The sequence below is a fragment of the Anser anser genome (genome assembly GCF_964211835.1).
Source record: "Anser anser genome assembly, chromosome: 1".
NCBI classification, from domain to species: Eukaryota; Metazoa; Chordata; class Aves; order Anseriformes; family Anatidae; genus Anser; species Anser anser.
The window spans coordinates 164388677-164400287 of NC_139720.1; the positions used below are offsets into that span (position 1 = coordinate 164388677).

Consider the following 11611-nt stretch of genomic DNA (forward strand, 5'->3'; position numbering starts at 1 on the left):
CAATGTGCCTTTGTGGCCAAGAAGATCAATGGTATCCTTGGGTGCATTAGAAAGAGTGTTGCCAGCAAGTCAAGGGAGGTGATCCTCCTCCTCTGTTCAGCCCTGGTGAGGCCACACCTGGAATATTGTGTCCATTTCTGTGCTTCCAGAAGGACAAGAGGGACATAGAACTACTGGAGCAAGTCCAGTGGAGGGCTTCTAAGATGGTTAGAGGAGTGGAGCACCTGTTGCATGAGGAGAGGCTGAGAGAACTGGGCCTGTTTAGCTTGGAGAAGATAAGACTGAGAGAGGATCTTGCCAGTGTGTATGCATCTTAAGGGAGGGTGTTGAGGATGGGGCCAGACTATGGACTCATTGGTGCCCAGCGACAGAACAAGAGGCAATAGGCACAAACTGAAATACAAGAAGTTCCATCTAAACAGGAGGAAAAACATCTTTACTGTGTGGGTGACAGAGCACTGGAATAAGGTTGCCCAGAGAGGCTGTGGAGTTTCCTTCTCTGGTGATATTCAAAACCTGATGGGATGTGATCCTGTTTAACATGTTCTAGGTGACCCTGCTTAGCAGGATTTTGGACTAGATGATCTCCAGAGGTCCCTTCCAACCTCAAGCATTCTGTAACTAAATAGGCTTTGTTTCAGTGCTTTTATTAACAAAATAAAGTCTACTACCAAAATAAGTATGTATTAAGCTCAGGACAACTCAATTATAATACAAATATCTGAAAATCTACTCATTTAAATCTCTTCAAATGTTTCATTGCCTCGCCTTAGTTGTAGTCACCTGTTATCAAACAGGTGTTTGCCAACATGACTAAATTTTACAATGGATTTTTATTTCCCCTGGATTTCGGCAGAGAGAGAAGACAGGAGTGGATCAGAAAGGACAGGATTAAGACAAAATGTATGAGATAACTTAGATTTTCACGTTTATACGGCATTTGATCTAACATTCTGTACTTAACAGTACAGTATTCATGACATAAATCAATGCAGACAGATAATAGAAGGGTGATTTTTTTCCTCAGATTTATTCATAGTAAGGACCTCTCAATGTACAAAACAATCATATAAAGTATCTTTCCTTTCAAAGCAGAAATGAAAGCAAATGAAATTACATAAATCACAAAAATCTACAGATTTTTTTTTAAAACAGAACTTACCAGAATTAAACAGTAAATATTGCCATTATTATTATTATTATTATTATTATTATTATTTCCGCTTAATGTATCTGGACAAAGTCCAGAGAGATTCTTCACTTACAGTGTGGCAATGGATATATCATTGTGTACAACAGGCTATGATAGCATAATAAACATTACCAAATAATAACTGTAACAAATTGCTCTACTGAATCATACTAATATTTCAAATAAGTCATTACTTGCCTCTCCAAATAAACAATTGCAGATACTTTACAGAATACAAGAAAACTTCAGCATCCTATTACGAGATCTCTTGCCTCCCAGGAAGAATGTTCTTCTAAATCCTGTCAGCTAAATGCTAGTTTAAAAGTAAATGACAATGGGTGTAGGGACTGAAGCTTACCTGTTATAAATGTAGATGTTCTCATGCTCTGTGGAAATGATGAAACATGCTCGGACACTTCTAAGATCTTTAATATTGGGGCAGTGAGATCCTTACGTACTGGTAACTTGTATAATACCTTGCATGTGAACAAGCTGTATGTGATCCACGTGATTAAATGTCACTCTATAAATGAGCATCACACCTGAGCTTCTGTTCCAGTCAAAGGGGTTTTAATTTAATTACTTATTTGTATACCAAGGTCTTATATCACCTAATAAATCCTAGTGTATCTTATATGGCATCTAACTGCTGTTCCAGAAAAGCACATTTCTATATGTGTCTCCATGCCGATATCTCAGGAATACATCAAGCTATCTCTGATACTTTAGGATATTTGAAATAATAGTAGATACCTATGATGACTGAATATAGCCTGTAAACAATTCAGTCAGTAATGTCTGGGAGGCTAATCAGCTAATGAAATATATGTGATCTTTTAAAGCTGTGTTTTGTACTTCTCACCACTGATTTGGAAATTCATTCAGACACTTAAATGCTGGAAACTGATGCCAAGTTATGGTGATTGCAAGCTGGGACTTGGCCAGAGAGTCTTGTCAGGAGTGGCTGGAGACAAGCTACAGTGTGGGCCTAATATATACATCCAGGAGATGAGCTTCCAGCAGCTCTTGGCCCCGAGCCAGAGTCTGGAATGGTCACAGGCCAGAGACCTCCACAGTATCTCTGGAATTGGTTTTGGATCCAGTTGAGCCAAAACAGAGTATAGAGACCCTGAATACGGAGGTCCCAGGTGAGTTCCCTCAGGGAGTTTGGCCAAATGGTGTCTTCAGGGCCCTAACATACACATCCAGTGCCTGGCTTATTGATCTTTGTATGAATATGAAGAGATGGCTTTATTGAAATGCTTGGAACAAAATAAATGTGATGAATAGTGGCAACACGGTCACCAAAAATTTACCTGTATAACTCTTACAACATGGGTGCAGTCTCACTACTATAAAGAAGTGCTATATGGTTATACATTCCCTTTCCTATTTTGTGACAACTATCAGGATGAGGAAATTTGTAGGTATATCTAAGTCCTTGGGCAGGTTTATATGGATATGGAAGGAATGAAACACATAGAAGTAAAAAAGCAGAATACCTTTCAGTTAATACAACCCCAGAGATAATTTCTTCATGCTAATGAAATTCTGCTCTTCCCATTAACCTAAATCAAGGCTAGAATCAGACGTGGCTCTCATAAATAAGATTATAAATTTTACCTACTGTAGAAGGAAACTTGTAAAATTTTTTCATACAGAAAATGCCTACACCTTATTCTTAGTAGTTATAATTATTTAGAAGATTGTTATTGTGTCACTGAAATGAGAAGGAGATTTCTGGTTGACTTCTCAGATTCTTCTTTAATTTTGAACTGTACTATTTTCCCAATAGTTTCCATTGCAGTCTCATAACATAATTCTTTGTCAGTTGCACTTATCATTAATGATGAGGGAAATCTTTAATGATCTTCTAATTCTGGTTTCATCTTTATATATGACCATTATGACAGCCTTCCAATAATCTTGGACTTAGAAAATAAAATCAGATTTAATCATGTTTCCATGTTTAAGTAGTACCTGGTCATATGTTGTTACTCTCTTGAAGCCAATGGAGAAATTTTATTTATTTATTTATTTTCCAGTGGAAGTAGAATTGTGCTCCATATAGAAATACACATAAAGAAATAAAGAGAAAAGATATACTTGGTGGGACAGTATTTCAGCTGATATAAACCAGTGTCATTTTATTTACTTTTTTTGTTGTTTAATTAATGAGTAGTTAGAAGAATATCAATATATTGCAATAAATATTTCCTTTAAGTCATTTCTTGAGTAAATACATCATAAAAGAAATTCAGTTACCATCATCAATAAGATATATTTTATATGTGAATTACAGTAAACACAGGAAGGAAAATAATCTGAATTATTCTAATAAGTCTGATTAATGCTATAAAGTTAAAAATAAATAAAATAAAATAGTATTAGTAAATTAATAATAATAATAAAAACTCTGAATCAATCGTGAAGAGAAATTTAATGTGGAAGACCTGTGTTATTTTATATGTCCCAATACAGCAACAAGGTATTTTAATGAACCTCAGCTCTGCAGGTCAGCTACTCTGAACTCTTAATTGAATATATAGTTTACGTACATTACTGTTCCTGTAGTATTCACTGGATTGTGATTTTTATAACTGTTCAAAATTCTTAAATTTAAAAACAACCTTGAAATACAGATAAGTACTTTTAAAGTAATTGGTTGAGAAGAGAAGACAAATAACATATCCAGAGTATATTATGTAGCTAAAGTAGAGGCCAGGTACAACCCATGAAAAGAGTAGTACACAAAACAAATTTTAAAATTTGCTAATTATGAACCCAAACATAAGCACACTAATAAACTCTAACCACATAAACACCTCAATACCTGGTAGTCTACTGAAAAGATTATTGTCTCTGTTAGCAACAGACCATAGGCCTTTTATTAGGTGTGCCTTATTCTGACTGTGTAAGGCCCTCATCCTTGCCTACTGTTATCAACTTGTTATGGGGACTAGCTGTGTGAGCTTGTTACCAGGTGTCTCTTGTCACAATATGTAATTCAAGTGAAGATAACAGCAAAAACCTTGAAAATATGGCCACAGGTTGAAAACAAAGGTTGCATGACTATTAACAACTCAGTGATTGACAGTTACTGGTCATTGTAAAAGTACGAAATGGTGACTTGGGAAAAGACTGTGTTTGCTTTAAGGAAACAAGCAACAGCCAAGCAAGGAGAAAACAAAACAAAATAAAAACTAAAGCAGCAATGAAACTAGACAAGCTACAAGATAAGGTACCTGCCTGTTAGTTCCACCTCATATTTTGTCTTCTCCCTTTGGAAACAAAAGACTAGGAAGTTTAAGTTTAGAAACTTAACTGTCTTGTAAAAAAATAAAGTTACAAAATCAGAGTAGGAGAGAGATGACAAACCTACTTCTGTCTGATTTATCCTTGACGAAGAGCTCTCAGGTCTGATCACCTTAGACTCTTCAATAAAGACTGTCCCAGATCTTAATCATCAGTGATAACTAGACATCACTTTGGTGTGCTCACAAGTAATGTAGGATATAATTACTAAGGATTGACCACTTTGAATACATAATAATAATGAACTGTAATCTGTAAGAATTAATTAGCATGAATTGTATTGTTAATTAATGTCAGTGCAGCAAAGATTTGTTTTAAATTTTGAAACTGACCTGGTTTGTTAATCTTCTAAATGCTACAAACATAATGATCACCAATTCCTGAATTTATATATATATTATATATGTGCATATACAGCTACATTTATTCAGTTGCAATAGTATCTATATTCATTTCATCTACAGCAAATTGTATGAGGAAAAATGAATGAGGTAGGATAAAGTTCTTGTTGTTTTAGGTAATACATTGAAGACTGGCATTATAACATCCTTAGAGAAACAAGAAATTATTATTTCTGTAGCACCTGGATATGTACACTGGAAATTACTGAGATTGTGATGGTATTGCTCAAAAGCAAAAACTTAATGAAACCATAAAATGACAAAATTTGTTGTAGAAAAAGGAATCTTGAATACTTCTATACAATAGAAAAACAGGGCTCATCACCTTGAGTCAGGTGAGAAGGATGAAGATAATGTTTTACCCCATGTAGTGCATGCTCAGTATTACACAATGTGTGGCACAGACAGCACTATGCACTCTCTTGTCAGCAGCTGCAGTTGCTTTCATCTTGGATAAAATTGTTGAGAATTTCGCTCTTTGATACAGCTGGATCAAAATTTCTTCCCTAAGGGATATCTTTATGTCAGATGTTCCTGAACCTGAATAACTGAAATTATTTTATAAATAATAGCAATTGTTCTTGAGAAATGTTTTACTTCTAACTTCCCTTCAATAAAGACTGCAAAAACAGGCTCCTCGCATGTCAGTTCTCAAGTTTGTCTAAAATTATCTAGGATCCAACTTGGATCCTGCCTGTTTGATGTTGGTATTTAAATGGAACGAGTTACTCCAGTTTTCCCAATATTCCTCTACTTAAGAACAAAGTTAGGGTTGAGAAATAAATGTTTATGTATCGTAATTTGGTTTTGGTATTCTAATACACAGTTTCTGTCCTTTCATACCTAGATTCATCATAGAAACTGAGAGATCCCAAAAGCTTAATGTCGAACAGGATATGACAGGTGGTACTAATTCCAAAGTGACTCCAACCTTGGTTATCATAGAGCTCTTGAATCTGATATAAACAGCTTTGCTGCAAAATGCATTCTGTGGACTAATTAGAACTTTGTATCAGTGAGGGAATACTCAATAATCTGTGGAGAGAGAATCTACTCAGAATTCTGTCACTGGGTTTTCTGAAGTGGGAAAGAGAAGACTGTGATTTTCTGAAATAAATGGTTCTTAAGGGGTTGATTATCTTGTTAGATTTTGACTCATTTTGTGTCCTTCCAGCCTGAAGATATTTGAAATGTTTTCCTCTGCTTGCCAAGACAACACCATAACCACTAGGCTGTCATTTACTGAAGGAATAAATTTATCTCCTACTGAATTTGTTATGTTACAATGAAAATATTTTAGGTGCAAAAATAAGTAAGAAACAGAATGATCAAATGGGACAGAAACTACTATAGAACTACAATTCTGTAACCCTTCTCTCCCCACTCTATCTAGTACCAAAATGCAACCCTCTTCGTGTTCACTCAATCCTTCTAGACCAAGTCTTTCAGGTATAAATATGACAGGGAATATGTCAGGCTATCCAAGGGGGTTCTCCCAGTACTTAATTGGCTTGTCAGGTATTGGTTAGCTATATTACTGTCCCTCATTCCTTTCACTGGGAGATCCTACCCTCCTTTGTTCTTTACCTGACTTCCTGACTTTACTCCTCCTTTCTCTCTTCTCCCTCTCCCCCACCCGTTTGTTTTTTTTTTCCTCTCTGTTTTTCTACCTATCTTTTCTGCCTCTAATTTTCTCTTCCTCATTAGTCTCATTTCTGTTATTTTATCTTTCTCATTTCACACATACCCAAATGTCATTTCCAGTGACAGGACTAATTTGGTCTTACAGGATATTGCTGACAGTGTTGTCTAGATGCAAGCATCTCTGCTGGGCTCTGAACCCCAACACTGCACAGTAATTACCCAGTTCATAAATGCAACACAGTCTTGCTACCTTAGACACTCTTAAAGGTACAATGTTCTATTTTAACCTTGATTCCTTTACCAAGTTTTAATTAAGCACAAGTGTTTTCTTTTCTTATACACATTCTGTGTTTCTACAGTCAGCTATTGTGTTCATATGGAATTCTTGGTCTAGAATTGTTTTCAGTATTGTCTTGGCTCCGTGCAGAAGCCCTAGCTAGTTAAGAGTGCTCTGTTAGGACTTTTGTTCACAAATACAAAAGAAGTGAAAAGTTTTCGTACAAGCAACTAGAACTCAATAATCATTATGTCTAGGAAAAAATGTACTCATCAGTGTATTGTGATCTTCTTTACTCCTGGGAACGTATACATTGCATAGATAATTTCTGTGTCAAACAACATAAATCTTACTTTATAGACGTTTGTATTTAGCAGGAAGACAGGACAACTTTTTCGCTTTCTCTTTTCCATTATAACCTCTGGACTGATATTCAAGACTGTCTTTTGCCACAGACTTCTGCAGTCTGAGGAAGGGACTACTGTAGCATTTCCTGCTTTGGACTGGTGATTTAATCACTACTATGTTTTTTTTAAAAAAAAAAAAAAAAAAAGTGGTCACTATCTTGTCATTATCTGCCAGTATAAAGTTTACATGAGAAATGCTAAAGGATTTCTAAGCTTTCTTGGGAATTTAAATAGAATTTTAATTTAGGGTACCAACAAGCTTAATCTGACAAATCTGAGTATGTGTTAAACATTTCAGTTGTCTAGGAAATTTTGCTCGCCATATTGACAGATCAAGAGTCCCTGGGACAATTAGTCCCAGGTCTCTCAGCCTTTCCTCCTAGGAGAGATGCTTCAGTACCTTAATCATCTTTGTTACACTTCATTGTACTCTTACCACTATGTCCATATCTCTCTTTTACTGGGGAGCCTGGAACTGGACACACTAGTCCAGATGCGGTCTCTTCGGTGCTGAGTGTAGGGGAAGGATCATCTCCCTTGACCTTCTGGCAATACTTTGCCTATTGGAGCTCAGGACACCGTTAACCTTTATTGCAAGATGGGCACATTGCTGGGTCATGAGTCTCTCATTCTTGAAGAGTAAGTAATTTCAATACTGCTTAAACTTTAGTCTTGTATTTTACCCAGATTATGTGCTTAGTTCTGGTATGCATGTTAACTTCTCATCCTCAATGATATTTTACCTCAGATCTTGGATATGCTTTCCTTGCCCAACAGCTTTTTTTTTTTTTTTTTTAATATATATATATTATTTATTTATTTATAGAGATGTACATATGTTGTAGTTTAACCCGGCTGGCAGCTAAACACCACACAGCCGTTCGCTCACCCTCCCCCCTCCCTCTCTGGGATGGGGGAGAGAAACGGGAAAGTGAAGCCGGTGAGTTGAGATAAAGACAGTTTATTAAGACAGGAATTTTATAATAATAACAATAATAATAATAATAGTGATAATGATAATAGTATTGATAATAATAATGTGTAAGAAAACAAGTGATGCACAATGCAATTGCTCACCACCCGCTGACCGATGCCCAGCCTATCCCCGAGCAGCCCGGCCCCCCACCCCGGCCAGCCACCCCTATATATTGTTTAGCATGACGTCAGATGGTATGGAATACCCCTTTGGCCAGTTTGGGTCAGCTGTCCTGGGTCTGTCCCCTCCCAGCTCCTGCTGCACCCCCAGCCTGCTCGCTGGCAGGACAGAGCGAGAAGCCGAAAAGTCCTTGGCCTGGTGTAAACACTGCTCTGCAACAATTAAAACATCAGCATGTTATCAGCGCTCTTCTCATCCTAATCCAAAACATAGCACCCTACCAGCTACTATGAGGGAAAATTAACTCTGTCCTAACTGGAACCAGGACAACATATAATCTGAAACCTCTCTTGGGCAGACATCAGGGCAAAACGTTTCTTATGTCTCATAGCTAATGCATTTTTTTTTCCTAGCAAATAACCTTGCAGAAATTTCAGATTTTGTATTCTGATGAGCTGTACACACTACACTCCCAAACAGAACCCCATAACAGTTGAAATAGAGACTGCTACTGATCAAGTTAAATTATTTTTGAAGCTAGAACTTTCACATTGCCTCTCACATACCTTATGAAATCCTGCAGCTGGATTCTCTTAGGATATTTTCAAAATTGCACAATTTAAGACTCCTGTCTTTCAAATTTTATATTAGATTTCTTCCCTAGAAAGTACTTAACACAGTGCTTCACCAATTTATAGGACAGATAAGAACAATCATAAGTGCTTGGCTACACAGTAGAAAGAAAGCTATTCAGGCTAGTTTGGTCTCTGGTATAGTCCTTGACCTCTTTAATTCAAATATTTCCTCCAAATATTTGACAGCTATATTGTTAACCTTTTCAATTCATGCAGAGATTGTAGATCAGAATACTTACAGAGATTGTAGACCAGAACATTAGGCTTGAAACAGAAGTAGCAAATATACTGTACAAGATTGTTCCTATTTATTTATTCATTTATGTTTATTTGAGCATTCAGTCATAGAAATTGTCAAGGAAGTTACTTGAAATAGTTAACAGATGTGCTGCTAAAAGGGTCTATAAGAAGGACTTATATTTATTTATAGTTAATCATATCCATATAAATCTAATACGATTCTAATGATGCTCTGTATATAACTAAAAAGTAAGATGCTGTTTATGCTATATATTGATATTATTGATGCTATATATTGACTTATATAACCCCCAATGTGACACATGACATGATGTGAAGGTTGGGTTGTTTCTTGAGAACCACAATTTAACCAGATCAGAAGAAATGTAGCATACATTTTGGACAGGGTTGCCTTATTCTATTTATTTATTTATTTTTCTTCTTCTTTCTAGACAAATTGATAATACATTTTTGAAAACTGGTTGGAAGATACATTTTTTCATACTTTTTTTTTTTTAAAGCTTATTATTTTTCTACGTATTCTGTCCCTGTGAAATGATAAACAGAAGTTTCATCCAGATTCATTACCTTGCTCAATTATCCTTTGAACAACATTTTCATATAATTAACTTCTATTCAGGAAATTAGATAAGTTTGAGAGCAAGACTAAATGTGTGTCTCTCAAAAGAAGTGTGTGAAAGCAGGATGCATAGTTGTATAAATTCTGTGCATTGGAGAAACCATGTGTCTAAAAATAACTTTTTTTTTTTTTTCTTTATAGATCAGAATTGAGCCCACAGTTCTTCAACTGGAAAAAAATATTTTACATTATATTGTTTTGTAAAGGATTTCTTTCAGAATAAATGAAAATAAACAGTCTAATTCTGCATTGTTGGAAGAAAACTACAAACACTGTGTTCTTAAAATATTTTGTGAATTTCTATTCTACAGGATAGCTCTTGTAGCATTATTGATTCATTATGGTCTAAAAAGAAAATCCACCCCCACCTTTCCCACTAAAAATTTCAATTTATTATTCCTTGTACCTTGAAGGTAAAAGCAAAAGATATTCACAGGAACCTTGGAGTAGTCCATATAACTATGTTATTAATTTAAATACATAAATATTTTATTTTCATATAGATTTTCTCTCTCATAAAAACACCAGAAGATTTATGAGCAAATGTAGTTGCCATGGGAAACAAAAAGACATACAGATATACTTAAGGTACTCAACCAGGGAGTTGTTTTGGCTTGGATTTATGCTGCTTAGGTAAAAGTGACACTGAATGGCTACTCCTTCACTTGAAAATAGCTCTTTTAGATCCACAAATGCATATGAAAATCACTCGTTATTCCAGAGACAGTCTAAATGAAACCAATGGAATAAGTTTGTAATTGACTCTATGCAATTAACTTCTTTGCAAATTGTCCTGTTTGGCTGAATACAATGAACAATATGGTTTATATGAGACCCAATTTTGTGAGCTCTCTATTTGTATTTCTATGCTGTTCTATGACAATCTTGAGGTATGTGATAACGTGACATATAAATGTAATACTATATCATATCATACTGTATTTATTACATAAAGATGTCATTTATTGTCTAAAGTACCCATAAAAGTGGAAGTGTTAATAAAGGGGAAAAAATTACACTTTCTCAGATCTGGCACAAGAGTTAGAAAGACTTTTACTTCAAAATTTAGTTTGCTAGTAGAACAATTGTAGAATACTATTATACAATGGTTACACAAACTAACTAGAATCTGTGCCTGACTAATAAAAGCTGAAGTAAAAAATAAAGTTATTATTAACTACAAGTGTAAACTCTTAATATTAGATAACTTTATACAAGCTTAAGTACAGAGACAGGAGAGAACTAAACCGATAAACTTCAAGAAAATAGAGAAACAAGTGAGTTCTAAAATGAGATATATATATATTTTTAAATCAACAGTTTTTAAATCTTATTTCTGAAAAACGAGTTTCCTAGAAGCTTGTGGTAAATCTTGTATGTATCTGGTTTTGAGTATACATATATTCAGTTGGAAGTTAATGGATTATTATGTAAAAAAATATAAAATGTGATTTGGGCATTGAACTCTCTGAAATTTAGCTTATTTCCAGGAAAGTCTTGTTAAAATAGACATCTATGGATTTCTAGTAACTCTATTCCACTAATATTCCCCTAAAGATTACTCACTGTTTCTCACTGCAGATATGATTAAGTTTTTGACTCCAAAAGTAAACTAATATAGACTGGCAAGGACTGGAGAAGACTAAAGATGTGCTGGGATGGAACTGGAGGAAGAAAATTTCCACATAGATATGGTATCCGAACTATAGTTTTAGAGACAGGTGGATAGAAATGTCTGTACATTGGAGAAGTAATTGTTCTCAT

The 11611-nt window shown here is 35.1% G+C and overlaps 1 long non-coding RNA gene across 1 annotated transcript; it reads left to right on the plus strand.

The window, feature by feature from the left end:
• The first annotated feature begins 4243 nt into the window (after positions 1 to 4243).
• On the plus strand, positions 4244 to 11379 carry LOC310892876. Its single transcript, XR_014578538.1, has 3 exons — positions 4244 to 4433; positions 5756 to 5811; positions 9989 to 11379. It is a non-coding gene; the product is annotated as an uncharacterized lncRNA (long non-coding RNA).
• The last annotated feature ends 232 nt before the right edge of the window (positions 11380 to 11611 follow it).